Genomic DNA, 17155 nt, shown 5'->3' with positions numbered 1-17155 from the left:
GAAACAAACTGATGGTTGCTGGAGGGGAAGGGGGCTTGGGGGTTGGGGTAACTGGGTGATGGACATTGGGGAGAGTATGTAATGAGCACTGGGTATTATATAAGACCAATGAATCACAGACCTGTACCCCTGAAACAAATAATATATTATATGTTAATTTAAAAATTAGTTAATTAATTAATTAAAGAAAGTATGAAGCTAAATAGGATAATCTTTCCCCTCACAATATTATGGCTAACATTCAGTACTCACTGCTTCATTGCCTTCAAGATTCAACTGAAAGCTTAACTCTTCTGTGAACTTTCCAAACCAGTATCAGTCATTCATTTCTTCCAAATTCCTTCAACCTCTGGTAAACCTTTTGTGCTATGTCACCTAGCATTCATATCAGATAGCAGGGAAGAGCACAGTTCTTGGGGTCAAATGCAGAGATTTTAATCCTGGCTCTGCTTAACATTCGATACTTTGAAGCAAGAAATTTACCTTCTTGAAGCATCAGTTTCAACATCCAAAAAAAGGTGCTAAAAATAACTTCTTATAGATTTATTATCAGAACTAAATTAGATATTTGTGCAATGCTTATCCCAATATCTAGAACAGACAGTAAATGTTTAATATTTGGTAACATCATTTCTTAAGTCATATAGATAATTCTTATTTTACCAATTGAAATACAATGTGATTAAGAGCAAGATTTATAACTGTTACTTATTACTAACAATAATAGCCACCATTCATTGAGTGTTGACCACTTCATATGAAATATTTCACAAAAATTATTAACAGCCCTTATGATGAAGTTATTATGATCTCCATTAACACTTGAGAAAACTGAGTCTTGGAGGGGTTAGAGAACTTGCTTAAAGTCACAAGGTATTAAATAGAGAACTTGGATTATACTCTAAAGCCTGTGAAACTAACAGTAGAACACAGAACAAAGAGTAGAAACTAAGTTTAGTTTGTATTCATGTAGACATCACTAGGTCCTTGGGGATCTGATCAAAAAGTTGTGAATCAACACAATCTGATTGCTACTACTTAAGAAAAAACGATTGGTGGCAAAGAGGGAAGGCTCTCAGAACTAAGCTGAAGAAGAGAATCAGAATCCAGTGTCCAGTTCCTATTTTCTCATCAACATGAGCCACCTCAAGCAAGGCCAATATCTCCCTTAGCTTTATTTGATCTCAACAGTAAGAGGAGCAGTAGAACAGTGCTGTCATATTGGAATGAAACACTATCACACAGAGAATTCTATAGAAACAATACTGTGTGGATATATTTTATACAGACAGTACTGAATGTTAGCCAAAGCATTGTGAAACAAATTCAAGTTAAACTGAGGAAAGGACAGATTATTTACTGGAATGCTATTTAATAAAAACCTTGCTTTGTGAAAAAAAAGAAAGAGAGAGAGAGAAAGGGTATTAACGAAAGATGCTAGAAGTCAAGTTATGGAGAATGATAATCTAAGAAGGTGTCAGGAGGGTCCTGATCTCATCGAAGGTTCTAGGGTATTTCCCATTCACCCATTAGCTTGAAAGGTCTAAAATGTGGAGATAGTATAATGTGGAATACAGGAGCTGAGAAGCAGGGCAGCTTGAAAAATGATGAGGGACCGAAGAGCAATTAAATACAGAAGTGAAAGGGTTGTATGAGGATTTTCCTTTTTTTACATATTTTGCTAAATTTGTTCACAGAGTTTAGTTGTTAGCAGAGTCTCCTTAAACTTCAGTGGATACAAGAATAATAAAAGAGACAATGCAAAAGGTACACTAGAAATATAAACGATCCCTATTAAAATGTACATCTTTCTACTTTCTGAAGATAATGACATTCCATCTACTTAATTGTGTGTATAGGAATATCCTTCTGAAGAGATTAGGAAATTGCTGTATCAAGTATAATTTTGACTTGCATCTCAGCCTAGCCAAAAAGAAAAAATAATGAGGGGTGGGAAAAGGAAATAGAAAGCCAATTATATGCTGATTTGCTAATGTTATTTTTCAGATTAAATGCCACTTCAAGTTACAAAACCTCTGGTACTTGAAGCTGTCAGTTTTTCTGAGCACTTTCTTGAGAAGTCCTGTCTTAGCAAAGAGAATGTTGAAACACAGGGCCCCTCAGGGGGCCAACCAAACTTTGACAGAGGTTTAACAGTCCTTGAAATTATATCCCCAAACCTTAGAGAGCCTGCTGATTCAGTGGGAAAGGACATAAGCTGAGCAAGTTATAAATAAACTCTTTTATCAGAGGCAATGGTGTCATGGTGACTTCAAAGACCAAACCACGGATAGTAAGTTCTCTGATGTTCTGAAGACAGTAAGAACTTTATTATATTGGTCAAGCCAGTCTTGGACCTAAGCTGAAATTTGATAACACTAATGGTTTTTTTCCCTCTATTTTTATAATTTTGAATAAATTTCTAGTCAATCAAGGTCACTAACTGTGTCATTAAATTTAAAAAAACAAGATAATATATGTTTTAGGATATCTTATCATTTCTGTCCCAAAAGGAGACAAGATTTTCTAATTAAAAATACCATCACTCAGGACACTTCTCATAGTAAAAATCTGTTTCTTCAAGAGGCACAGAATAGATTGCTTCTACATTGCCCTGAAAAAACATGAGATAGTTCATGTGCCTTTCTTGGTCCCATAATAATTATGACGGAAATAAAACACAAGAGGGAATCTTGAGAGTTAGGTATAGTGATTTAATTCCTGAGTAGGTCACTCTAGAGTCTAAGAGAATTATGAAGATAAATTTAATGTAATAATAGCCAATAAATATGTTATTTACAAGGTAAATATATATGGTTATCCCTTGGCCAATATAGAAAGATTTTAAAATTTTAGCTGGAAGATAATATTCAAAGAACTTTTTGGAAAATAGTCAAAGTATACTTTAAAAATAACTTGTAGGATAATTTGAAGCCTAGCTATCCCAATAAACGAGGAGAAAACCAAACAGTTATACAGAAAATGGGTATGCTATGCTGAAAATGTTAACACATAAAGAGATTAATCAGGTATTAGCAGTGGTCCTTATGTATAAGCTTACAGACTTTATAAAAGTGATACCAACAACACCCTAAGATATAAGACTCATGACTTTTACATCTACTAACATGTATTAGAGAAAAATTAAGAGTAAATTTAATTATGACATAATGTGGCTGTAACAGTCAGCTAAAGATTGGTGTAGCATCTGCTTGTGATTCTATTGCCAATTGGAGTCAAGTGCACAGGTCTCATGAACACTTGAGTATGTGTGTGCATGTGCATTTGTTATAAAGGAAATCTTGTCAGAAAGATACCCCAAAAGAGCTCAACAATGAAGAATACTGTCATTGGCAAAGGAAAGGAAAGAACTTGAAGCCTTGCTGGCAATGGAGGAAACTTTACTCCATTCAGAACTTCTAGTTCAGACGTATTAGAATCATTTTTGTTGCACAAAAATAAAAATAAAATAAAATAGCTGTGTTTGTGTCTTATACTAGGGAAGCAGTCCCTTATTTAGGTTTGCAGAGTTGTTGTTAAATCTTGGGAACATACTCTTGAATGCTTCATGCACATTTCTGGGAGAAGCATACTCTTTCTGCTAACTCACATGTATTTCATGTCACAGCAGTTCACAGAAAAACAGAATGGACAGAGTATCAACAATCACAAAGAAAACATGTAATTTTTAAAAAATAATATTTACTATTGTTTTAGCAAAATGGAAGACATGTATATTCACCATGTTTTCTTAGCTCTATAATTCTTTTTCAGTTTTGCTATTAAGTCAGTGTCTTCCTTTGTGGGCTATTAATATGGCCGACTGCAGTTTCTAAGGATAAGACACATAATGTAAGCAAACAAATAAAACAATGACAAATGTGATGTTATATGAAGGAAAGCAAACAAGAGATTGGGATTTAAAAAAAAAAAAACCACAATATATTTAATCAGTAAACATCTTCCTAAGAAAGTGATATGTGGGCTGAGACCTTAATATACATAAGGGGAGAACACTGCAAGAAAGGGGGGCACATTCCAAGAAGTAACAAAGCATTTACAAAATATCCAAGAATCATTTATAAAGACCCTAAAGCAGAAAGACTGATAAACAGAAAGACCTGTTTGGCTGAAAAGAAGTGAGCCAGGGTGAGTACACCATGAGATATGTAGGAGAGCTGGGTAGAACCCAACTATACAGTCTTTGTAACACTTAGTGAGATGGCTGCCATATCTATTCTCCCCCCAGCAGAAGTCTGGGGTTTCATTCTCTGGAGAGGTCTATGAACTGCAGGATGCCAGGCACATACCCTAAATCTAACCTTAACACTAGACCTAACCCTAACCCATAGCCCCTAACACTAACCCTAAATCTAACCATAACCTACCTTTCTGGAGAGGTCTCTGAACTGCAGGATACCAGGCACATACCCTCACCCTGGTTCTAACCCTAACCCTGACCCTAGATCTGAGGGGAAAAAAAAGAAGGTGTGGTGTATATATATATATATATATATATATATATATATATAATGGAATATTACTCAGCCATAAAAAAGAATGAAATCTTGCCATTTGCAACGACATGGATGGAACTAGAGTGTATTATGCTAAGTGAAATAAGTCAGAGAAAAAGAAATACCGTATGATTTCACTTACAACTGGAATTTAAGAAACAAAACAAACAAGCAAAGGGGGAAAAAAAGAAAGAGAAAGGTAAACCAAGAAACGGACTCTTAACTATAGAGAACAAACTGATGGTTACCAGTGTAGAGGTGGATGGGGGGACGGGTTAAATAGGTGATGGGAATTAAGGAGGGCACCTGTGATGAGCACTGGGTATTGTATGGAAGTGTTGAATCACTATACGGTACACTCAAAACTAAGACTAATATTACACTGTATGTTAACTAACTGGAATTTAAATAAAAACTTTAAAAAAGAAGTTAGAATTGTATTCTAGGTGCCAAGGAAAGCCAATGGAGAATTTTATGCAAAGGAATGGCATGATTGTATTTACATTTTAAGGGTATTTTGATGGTCTACTGAAAATTGATAAAGAAGGAGTAAAAGAGGGATAGCAGCACCACAAATTTGTGAACTGGGAGTCATCTAGAGGAGAGAAGTGCTTCTTTGGCATTGCCTACTTCTGGCACTTGTCTCCTCTTTCTTGGCCTCCTTGCCGGCCTCCCTGCCTCTTATGTTTTATCCTTGTAACACCATCCTGCACATAAGGACCAGTTTAATCTTTGTAAGGATGAAAATTTCCAGTGCTTAATTTTCTTTTAGATTAAGTACGTCATTAGCCTCAGGGCATCTCAAAGATAGGACTGCAACCTCACTTACTAACATGCTGTCTAATTAATTCCTCAACATCTCTCAGCTCTGGCAACTGAACTTCTCACCATTCCTTAAACACTCCCTGCCTCCATGATTTTGAGGAATTATTACTAGTGTCTAGAATTCCCTTCTTCATCTCTCTCAGAGGTTAACCATTCTTCATGAACCAACAAAAGATCCTTCCTCCATGAGGTTTTCCTAATCTTCCAAATCAGAAATCATTTTCTTTCCTCTATGCACTTCTATTTCACATTGATTTTGATGCCATTATGGTATACATCATGAACTGTCTTACACTGAGTTTCTCACATAAATGTTATTTCACTATTGAAAAGCACACACGCTTTGGGTTCAGAAGGCATGTTGGGTCTGTGTTCTAGTTCTGCAATTCCTGAACCATGTGGCCTTTAGTAAGCTATTTAACTACATTAGCTTCCTTCTCTATAAATAATGCACAGTGATCTATTCAAAATGTTTCTTGAACTTCTGCAAACCAAAAGTTATCATAAATTTATAAAGTACCATGTAAAATGACACATGGAAAATGATTAAATCATATTATTTTCTCTTCCTTTCAGAGATCACAGACTGTGTTATAAACATCTTTGCTCCCCCACAGCATTTGTTTAACTGCTCACATGTTGTAAGTACTAAATGGTACTTACATGGTATGGTATGGTAAATAGTAGGTGTTCAATTAATAATTCTTACCTATTGCTTCAAACAATTTTGAGCACATATTACAGGCAAATTTTATAATAAATATTAAAATATATAACCTGTTAATTCAAAGAGTTTATTAGAATAGAAAAATATTTTTAAAAAGGGAAACTAATTAGTGTAATCAGGGAAAAGATACTGAAATGATCATCAACAGATTAATACAGTCAAACATCAGAAGCCACCTCATTTATGTTTGGGAGGATATAAGGCTCTGGATTATTGCCTGAAGTCCTTAAATATGATCTAGTCCTACAAAGTCCTTTGTAAGATGAATAAATTAAAGCATGAAAGACTTTTTAAATTCCTTGTCCAAGTGAAAACAGTTTAAAGTTTTAGTAATTCTTTGTCCCAATCCATTGTTCTTTTAATTACATAAGAGGAAAAGGAAAGCAAGAATAAGAAATTTCGCATCTGACAATATCTCAATAAAAATTTTAGAGCAAACAATATCAGATTTTCTCTTATTTCAAATATTGTATTTGAAAATGTCATTATTTATAGTTATTAAAATCTATAAAGATGACAACTTATAAATCCATATAAATTTGTATAAACTTGCAATCCAACATAAATTTGTTTCTGGGTAAATTTCTCCCTCTACCTTCTCCTACTTCTAAAATCTGAAAGCAGCAAATAAATAAATATTTAAAATAACATAAAATCTGAAAGCAACTGTGCTTGCATGTTCTTGTTTTCTGTCCCTCACTCAAACTTCAACATATAATTAGGGATCAAAATTATTAGTAAGATGATTCATACCCAATAATTCATTGGAATATGGGTCTATTTCTGGCAAAATTAATGAGATCAAATGGAAACATTCTGTAAGACTTCTTTAAGAAAAAATGATCTATTTCATTAAAATTATTCTCTGTGATTATGTACAAAGTCAAGATTTTTCCTTATCTGTATCTAAAGGTATCACTTTCCGTACATACATGGTTTTGGTGAACTCTCAATTTTCTCCTCACTGGGAGCCTCTAAATTCCATCTGGGATAGGAGCCTTAACAGCCTTTCTTTTTTTCAACTCAGCCTGCTGAAGGCCTCATAATATCATCAACAATCCCAGCTGTAGCTTTCTGAACAATACTTTCTTTTGTGGCAGTTGTCAACTCCATTTAATGTAACCAAAGAGGAAAAAAAAAAATCCCTAGAAAATCTAAGTCTTCACTCAAAGGTAACTCTACCAAGCTCCTGACAGAGAAATTATCTACTTTGATAATTTTGAGTTGAAATAAAATTGATAAGTTTTAATACCAATATAAACAATGTGAATTTAGATGATGCTCATGTATAAATAAAGTGGGTACAGACTCAATTTAAAACAAAATTAAACATACACAAAGTTTCTCTTTGCCCATAATTAAGCAATCTTTTCTGAATATATTGTACATATAGGGGAATCCTGAACTAATATATTTAGCACATTTTTTATATACTCAGTGCTTTAGATTTCTAGTTAAACTTAGTTCATTCAATGATACTTAAGTTATCTTCTTTCTACAAATGATAAATTATACTTAAACGTCCTAAAACCTACAAGCAAAAATAAGAGTCTGAAACTAAAGCCTGTGCCCATTTTTCTTCCTCTGTGTAGAAAAAGAAAAGAATCCCCCAAACCTTTCTTCTTGATATTTCCAAATAGGTAAAAAGGAAGAAACTATTATTTTTGGCATTATTAACCTTCAGATTACTCTATAAATCTTAGTCAAGGTATAAACTCATCACATATTTCCATATTCAAAAATGTATAAGATAAAAGGCTTTCAAACTATCCTAAATGGACCAAACATTCTAAAATTTAGGGTAAAATATATCTTCTTTCATATTCAAATTTCACAATAAATAGAATAAAAAAATTTTTTTTAAGTTTTCTGTGTTACAATGAGACCTGACTAAAGCCATCTACTTAATTGGCTTAAAAATACTGTATGATATATGCCAGCTAATAACTAGATAAATTTGAGGGAAAGCAAAATAAACTTTGGTGGCTAGGGGCACCTAGGTGGCTCAGTCGTTAAGCGTCTGCCTTCGGCTCAGGTCATGATCTCAGGGTCCTGGGATCGAGCCCCTCATCGGGCTCCCTGCCTGGCAGGAAGCCTGCTTCTCCCTCTCTTACTCCCCCTGCTTGTGTTCCCTCTCTCACTATCTCTCTGTCAAATAAGTAAATAAAATCTTTTAAAAAAATAAAAATAAATAAACTTTGGTGGCTAGTTTTTATATTTTTTTTAACAGTTCTGTGTCTACTTTGGAAAACAGTCCTTTATCAGATGTGTATTTTGCAAATATTTTCTCCCAGACTGTGGCTCGTCTTCTCTTTCTCTTGACATTGTCTTTCACAGAGCAGAAGTTGTTTATATTAATGAAGTCCAGCTTATCAATTATTTTTTTCACTGATCTTGCCTTTGGTGCTATATCCAATCGTTGTCATACTCAAGATCATCTAGGTTTTCTGTTATGTTATCTTCTAGGAGTTTCAGAGTTTTGTATTTTATATTTAAATCTATGATTCATTTTGAATTAATTATTGTGAGGGGTATAAGGTATGTGTCTAGATTAATTTTTTTGCATGTGGGTGTCTAGTTGTTTCAACAGTTTTTTTTTTAAAGAACTATTTTTGTTGCACCGTACTGCCTTTGTTTGTTCTTTTGTCAAAGATCAGTTGGTGATGGGCTCTCTATTCCGTTCCATTGTCTATTTGTCTATTCCTTTGCCAATACTACTCCATCTTGACTACTGTAGCTTTATTTTTTTAAGATTTTATTTATTTACTTGAGAGAGAGCAAGCACAAGCAGGGGGGGAGTGGAGAGGGGCAGAGGGAGAGGGAGAAGCAGACTCCCCACTGATCAAGGAACCCAATGTGGGGCTCGATCCCAGGACCCCAAGATTATAACCTGACCTAAAGGCAGAGACTTAACTGACTGAGCCACTCACTCATCCCTTACTGTAGCTTTATATTAAGTTTTGAAGTTGGGCAGTGTTAGTCCTCCAACTTTGTTCTTCTCCTTCAATATTTTGTTGGCTATGCTAAATTCTTTTGCCTGTCCATGTATACTTGAGAATCAGTATATTGAGATCCATGAAATAGCTTGCTGAGATTTTGTATTAAATCTATGGATAAATTTGAGAAGAACTGACATCTTGACAATACTCTCTTCCTATCCATAAACATAACTAATTTACTTATTCTGTGATTTCATTCATAGTTTTTAAGTTTTAATTATGTATTTCCTTTAACATTTTTTATTCTTGTGTCTACTTGGTTTAAAGAGAGTATAAACACACTGGGAGGATTAATGGTTTGGTCATTCTATCATTCATTACTGCTGTTAAGAAAATAGATACTACCTAATGAAATTCCATAGTATAACTTATTCATCATTGTTTTTCTCTAAAATTAAGTAAAACAGATACTCATGAATATGTTTCTGCTTTAACCTTCATTTGATAATAAAAATGCATAATTCTTTTTTATTATTTTTTAGAGGATTTGTTGTTGTTGTTGTTGTCTGAGAGAGAGTGTGTGTGAGTGGGGTGGGGGGAGGCAGTGTGACAGGACAGAGGGAAAGGGAGAGAGAGAGAATCTTAAGCAGACTCCATGCCCAGTGTGGAGCCCAACACAGGGTTCCATCTCACAACCCTGAGACCATGACCCTGATATCATGACCTGAGCTGAAATCAAGAGTCGGATGCTTAACGACTGAGCTACCCACATGCCCCAATAAAATGCATATCTCAACTATTTAGTGCTCAGGTTTTATATGCAGATACATATAAGTATAAATAGCAAAAGAATGAAATACTTGGTTTTGAGTTCTTAAAAGTGCGAAGTTTTACATTTATATTAAGTAGGAAAAAAATCTTCCACTCTGGTATTTCAGTGCTGGGTAGAATATTCTAGGCTCTGCACATTATTAGGGGAGAAAATGAATGGTGAAAATCTTAAGAAGTCAACCTAGGGATTTTAAGGGGATTTTTCTCCTAATGCAGCTGTGATTTCTCCACAGACATCTTGTGAGAAAGAAAACTAGAGGTCAAGGTGAAAGAAGAAATGACCAGTTCTCAGGGACTGCTGACATTTAGGGATGTGGCCACAGAATTCTCTCAGGAGGAGTGGGGATGCCTGAACCAAACTCAGCGGCAACTGTACAGGGATGTGATGTTAGAGAACTACGGACACCTCCTCTTCTTGGGTCTCATTCTGTCAAAGCCAGACCTGATCATGTTTTTGGAGCAAGAGAAGCAGCTCTAGGATGTGAAGAGAAAGGAGACAGTAGCTTTTCATCCAGGAGGAGAATTTTCAACTCAGTACATTTCAAGACCATGTCTCATTGTATCAAAGCCAGACTTGGTCTCTTTTTGGGGATGAAAGAAGGAGCTCTGGGATGTGACGAGAAAGGAGACAGTAGCCTTTCATCCAGGTGGACATGTGAGCTTGTTGGGAATTGCCAGCATTACCTGAAATGTTTCAAGACATCTGACACAAAGGACATCATGCCTTGCACTGGAATCAGATGTTATGAAAAGCACCTGAAATTTGAAGTATATCTACTCAGATTCACAAGAATTTAATCATGTGTGCAAATGGAGTGCTAATTCTTTAGAGGTGGCCATGGAGAGCTGCTTAAGCCTCAATTATTTATGGTCTCATTGTAAACAAATCATCAAATACAGTTTCATAGTGAGAATGCTATATTCAATGTCATTATAAAATATAACATCTATTAATGTTTGGCTAAAAAAAGAAGTCAACCTAGTATTAGTACCTATAAAACACACAAACTCAAGCTTCAATATTTCCTCAACATTAATTGGGCTTTATCACTACAGATTGTTAGATAGTTTTTAGTAATAATTAGAATTCAGTGTAACTGGTATAAACCTAACAATTTTGGATAACAATTATAGGTACTAGTTTGTGATATCATTCCATGGTTGTCATTCAAATGCCAGTGAATCTTTAAGAATTTGGAATTATCTCCTTTTTTATTTTTTGCTGTGACTTTTGCAAACTCACAATCATAACAGAGCTCCTAGTGTGTAGAGCAGTCACATTCTATAACAAATGTCAACAGTTCCTCAAGATACTTGACATTAAAAATAAAAATTTCAACCACTTCACATGCATTTGGATGGCTACTATTAAAAAAAACAGAAAATAACAAATGTTGATGATGATATTGAGAAACTTGGAACCCTTGTGCATTGTTGGTGGAATGTAAAATGGTTCAGCTTCTGTGGAAAACAATATGGTGGTTTCTCAAAAAATTAAACAGAATTATCCTGATCTAGAAATTCCACTTCTGGGTACAGATATTTCTACAAGCACATTCATAGCAACATTACAATAGCCAAAAGGTGAAAAACACCCAAGAGTACATTGCTGGATAAATGAATAAATGAAATGTACTCTCTCTCTCTATGCAGTGGACTATTATTCCAAGTTTAAAAAGGCAGGAAATTCTGACACATGCTATAACATAAACAGACCTTGAGAACATTATACCAAGTGAAATAATCCAGTAACAGACAAATACTGTATGATTCCACTATATGAGATATCTAGAGTAGCCAAATTCATAGAGACAGAAAATAGAATTGTGGCTCTCAGGGGCTGGAGAAGTGGGGAGAAATGGAGAGTTTATCATTTAAAAGATATAGAGTTTTAGTTTTGCAAAATGAAGAGTTCTGGAGATGGATGGTGGCTATTCTTGTACCACAATGTTAATGCATTTAATGCAACTGAAGTGTACACTCAGAAACGATTAAGATGGTAAATTTTATGTTGTGTGTACTTTAACACAATTAAAAAATTAAAATACATTAAAAAATAAAATATTTCTAAATTCAGGACTATTTGGTATACCATGCATTGCTGTGAACTGATGGAAATATAAAATAATTGATAGATGATTCTATCATAGATAGATGAATATTTTCAGGTTGCTAATAATAGTGAACATTTTTTTGAGGGCTTTTTATGGTCAGCACTTAAATGCACCCGCCATCTCCTTTAGTTTTTCACTCCAGAAGAAATGAGTACTATTAGTATCCCAAGTTTATAGCCAGGGGAACTAAATTATAGAGCCTGCCCAAGGTCACACCTGTCAGTGGTTGAAAATGGATTTGCACCCAAATCCATTCACTTCTCCAGCCCATAAACATATTCTGATTTATTCAGGTAACTGTTTTTTTTTCAAGTATAGAGTAATACATACAATTCCTTTAAAATTTATATCACATCTTTCATGAGATTGTGTGTGTGTGTGTGTGCGTGCGCATGTGCACATGTGTGTATTTAGAAGCACATAAGAATCCTGTTCACTATTATGCATATCACTGACAAGTACAAATTTGGAAATGCAGCATTGCTAATCCAATACTGGGACTAGCAATCTGGTGGCTTGAGTGATTGATAATCCTGCTTCTGTTGCTGACATTATAGCTTTGGACATCACTAAGTCTTAAATTTTTCCCTAGTAATATGGGATAAATTTATCTTTTCACTCACAGTGTGGTGTATTAGAAAGTGCACTGATACCAGAATCAAAAGATTTGGTTTTAACAGATGTTAGTTAGTTATGTCACTTTGGAAGTATCACTTCTTTAAGTCTAGCTTTCTTACTACAAAATGAGAATTATGTGTTCTTCAAAAGTGTATGTTCATAACTCTATTACAACAGGAAAACATAAAGATTAATAATATTAGCTACTTATCTTGAGTTCCTTAAATACTGTACTCAATTAGTACTCAATATTTGAAAATTAACATTTAGGTATAAGATTATAAGCTATCAGCATGCATATCTGAACAAATACTGCTTTCCAAAATAAAAATAATTAGACCAAATTGTTTTTAACAAGAATTTTTTCTTTTATTTCTAACTTTAGGAGTACCACCAGGAGAGGGAAAGAATTCATTACCATAGTATTTACTTTCTTTCTTCTCTTCTTGCACACTGCGATGACCCTCCTTACTCCATCATTCTATCATCATCTTGACAGTCCCCAAGCAATATTTCACCCTTCCCTTTTCATCACCATCCTTATTCTGTACATTCCTTCAAGAAGCAAAAACAACTCTCTCCTCTCATCACAAATAATTTAAGAAATCCCTATACATATGTAAAGACAGCCTATTCAAATTCTCTCCATGACATCTTCCATTTCCATGCAGTTCTGTTTTAGTTATTGAATGTGGGAACTTTGGTTTCAACCTATTTCAGAATATTGTTTTATACATTGTTATTCATCTTCTGCTTTCAGGGAACATGATATTCTCTAATCAGTGAAGAAACATTAAACTTTGTAAGGATGGTCCATTCAAGTTTTTACAGGTCAACAACACACTCCCTAGAGAGCTAGTCAAAATATGGTGGCTAAGATGAAAGTATAATTTAGACAGAGTCTTTAGGATTTGCAAATACCAAATTCAGTTCAGTGTGTTGAATATGTCTCTTGACTACTTCCAGTTTTCTCTATATGTTCCATGGCTTTCTTCAGGCTATTTTTTTTTTAACCAATATAATCCTAGTTCAATTTTTTGACCAATATTACCTGTTAAATAATTTAAACATCTTGATTTGATGTTAAAAATAAAACAAACACCTCTCCCTAAAAAACCCATTCTCTTAAAACTGTTGTATATAATTTGTCATCAAATCTAACATGTTAAGTTTATGCTGGGCATCTGTTTACACAAATTGAAAAGTACATTTAGAAGGCAAAATTTTAAATGTTGAATAGACCCAGTGAAAAATGAGAAGGCACTTTGGTGATTCCTCCTACCCAGAAAAATATTACAGATTGGTGGAGTGAGCTATTGTAACAACATGTTATTTGGCCCTGCACCATTACATAAAAAGGGGTCCCTGCCATTCTTATTCTTCCTTGCAAATTTCTCTCCCACAAAAGAAGGAGATAGCTAGAAATTTTCTTTCTTCAAAGAGGGAAATGTTGGATCTATGGCTTCAACTACTCTGCCAAATCCTTTTTCTAGGGTGTCTATCACCAAATTCTCCTCAATTTTAGACAATGCATGTGAGTAGTTAAGTTAGAGAACCCATTATTCATTCAACTCATTAAAGCAAGATAGGAAGCAGTTTGACAAAATTTTATGTTACACCTTGTATTTTTCTGGGGTAAAATCAAAAAAAGAACATTTGCGTATTTATATTTACTGGACTAAATAATGATTGCATGAGTGAAATCTGAACCAAACAGCCTCTAATATTCTGTCTTCTTTAAAAAGAAAGCTAAGCCGGGGTGCCTGGGTGGCGCAGTTGGTTAAGCGTCTGACTCAGTTTCACCTCAGATCATGACCTCAGAGTCATGAGATTGAGCTCTACATCAGCCTCCATGCTTAGTGTGGAGTCTGCTTGAGATTCTCTCTCCCTCTGCCCTTCCAGCTCATGCTTTCTCTCTCTAATAAATAAGAAAATATTTAAAAAAGAGGGAGAGAGAGAGAGCACTAAGCATATCAGTGAAAGTGGCAAACATACAAGGATGTTCTTTAATCTTTGAATATTGTAAAAAATGACCACAATGTCACCAATGTGAGGGTTCAGAAAAAAGAGAATTCCAGCAGCTTAGGAATTGTTAATGCTGGTCTTTAAGAAGTACTGTGTTATTAGTTTCTTTCATTTCATTGTAGGTTTTCATTTGTAAGGTTTTATAAAAGATGTACATGGAATGTACACAGGTATGTTCAGCAAATACAAAAAAAAACACTTAATAAAAATAAATGAAGACATCTATCTGACAAGAGTCTGCACAATGTCTCCAATTAGGCAAATCCTCTCATTACAATTCTATTCTTTACAACCTATTATAGTCACTTAGTAATTATTACCAAAACAGGCCTCTTGATTAATTTATCTGGAAGAGTGGTTCTTATCTTCTTTTGGAAACATAGTACTTCATATTTTAACTTTTCTCAAGGACCTTTAGTTAGCAGCAATTTTTCACTAAATCATCTGCAAAGGACTCTACAAGAAACTCCAGATAGGAATTCTAAGCAGATTAAGCCTTTTAATTAGTTAATTCTTTTTTTTTTTCTTTCAGTGCAACATGGCTAGGGGATGTGGCTTCCAAATATTTTAGTCAGATTTCCTCAAAGTCAGGATACCTACTTCAAGATGAGGAAAAACAAACACTTAACACATTAAAGTACAGAAGTTCTTGCTATGAATCATTGTATCCTACTTTCTACCTGGTCTAAATATCACATTTTCAACTGACAATTTTAAGCACTTGGGTACAAAATTCAGAAGTAATTGTTTCTTGTGCTTCCCCCATCTGCAAACTTTTTCACATACTGAAGGGTTTTGTTGCTTAGTTTTACTGAATTTTTTTTTTCTTCACTCACCTTGGCTGTGACCCCATAACCATCAGCAGATCCATTATTGGTGTTTTCCTAATTGATACTCAGTTTCATGTTTAGGTTTATAAAATCATTTTCTCCCTGTGGTTCCTAAAAAAAGTCATATTTCTCTACAAACTCCATGGGGTATTTATCACCAATTTATGCAGAAAGAGTGTTTATTTTCTTGTTATATAAATAACTTGAGAACTAAAAATATAATCCATTGCATAGGTAAAGATGGCATGGCTTAAGAGCAATTGTTTTCTGAGAACACACTGCATCTTCTATAAGTTCTTTGATGGCCGCCAGTCTGAGTCTGGGTGGGTTGCATTCCACTGCTGATGTACTTAGGTTTTGTATTTAATTCAAATGTCACCATTAGGGATGTTGATTTTTCAGTGTTTTAGTCTTGGAGACCCAACAAATCCATAGCCAATGAAAACTCATTCTTTTAGTTTCGTGCCCAAAATATATCATCATGTAACTTTAAAAGATCATAGTTTTCATTGCAATATCAGATGGGCTAAGTTTGTTACCCTCCTCCCCCAGCAGATTAACCTCCAAGTCTGTACCAATTCATTAAACATGCATATCAGTCATCAGACTGCAGCATAATTTATTGCAATTAAGCACTTCTGTGTTGGGGAACCAAAATAAGATTGTCCATTATCAGACTGTTAATGGTTTTCTGAGCAGTTGCCAGTTCATTCACCCCACCCACCCTTCAATAATAAAATAATTTTGACAAAGGGTCCATGTTTCAACATTTTTAATAAAAACAAAATAGAAAAACCATCAGTAACTGAGCAGTAAAGTTTCCTCTCTCTTTCTTCCTTGCCAAAACTAACAGAAAGGAAAATGTCAGTTTGGCATTTTGCCAAAAAAAGAGGAAATTGAATGGTCTCAGTTCTTATTCTTTGACTAGTAGCATTGTGTACATAGAATGCTTGGCTCTTGGGCTCATTTTGACAGAACTGAAACAGAGATAAGAAGTTTTGAGGACTCCATTCTGCAATTTATAGGCCTTGATTCTGTTTAAGATCTTTCAATACCACATAACAAATCAATGTGATTTAGAAAATAATGTTGTTTCTGCCACTGACATAAGCCATATGTGAACTGCTAAGCTACTATGCAAGCCACAGCTATAAATTTTGGTCACTTGTAGGAGATACCTTATTATTTGGGGCCAAAATAATTCAAACCATTATCATCATCTTGAATGATGTCTCCCTAAACTGCTGCCTCGTAATGAGCTGAATGAAAGGTCTCTCACACTAAGGGCAGATAGAGCTGTTCTTAAATAAATTTCCCAGGTAATTCATTCAGAATAATAGGACAGTAGCCTCTGATAGATTTTGATATATCAAATCATTAATGTCCCTTTCACAGATACCATGAATGTAATCTATGGAATTCAAATATCTAAAATAGACAATGTTTGATCCAGATAGCAGGACAATTAATTATATAAAAAAAACCCAAAAACAAAAAACCAAAAACAGTATGGCAATTTGTCTTCCTGCATGAAACAAGATGTGGTCTTGCTACTCCATTAAACAGTCTGAATGTCTCACTGAGAAGGAGCTGGAGTGCTCATCATTTTTCCTGGAAATAGCTGCATTAATATATGTGGTGAAAAGGATAGATGAAATAATAAATTTTCCCTAGGATGGAAATTTTCTGCTTTGTTACCCTTTTTTTATAGTATATACAGAGCATGGTA

Source organism: Zalophus californianus, chromosome 12, assembly GCF_009762305.2.
Source record: "Zalophus californianus isolate mZalCal1 chromosome 12, mZalCal1.pri.v2, whole genome shotgun sequence".
NCBI lineage: Eukaryota > Metazoa > Chordata > Mammalia > Carnivora > Otariidae > Zalophus > Zalophus californianus.
Note: the sequence above shows the minus strand (reverse complement) of the source record.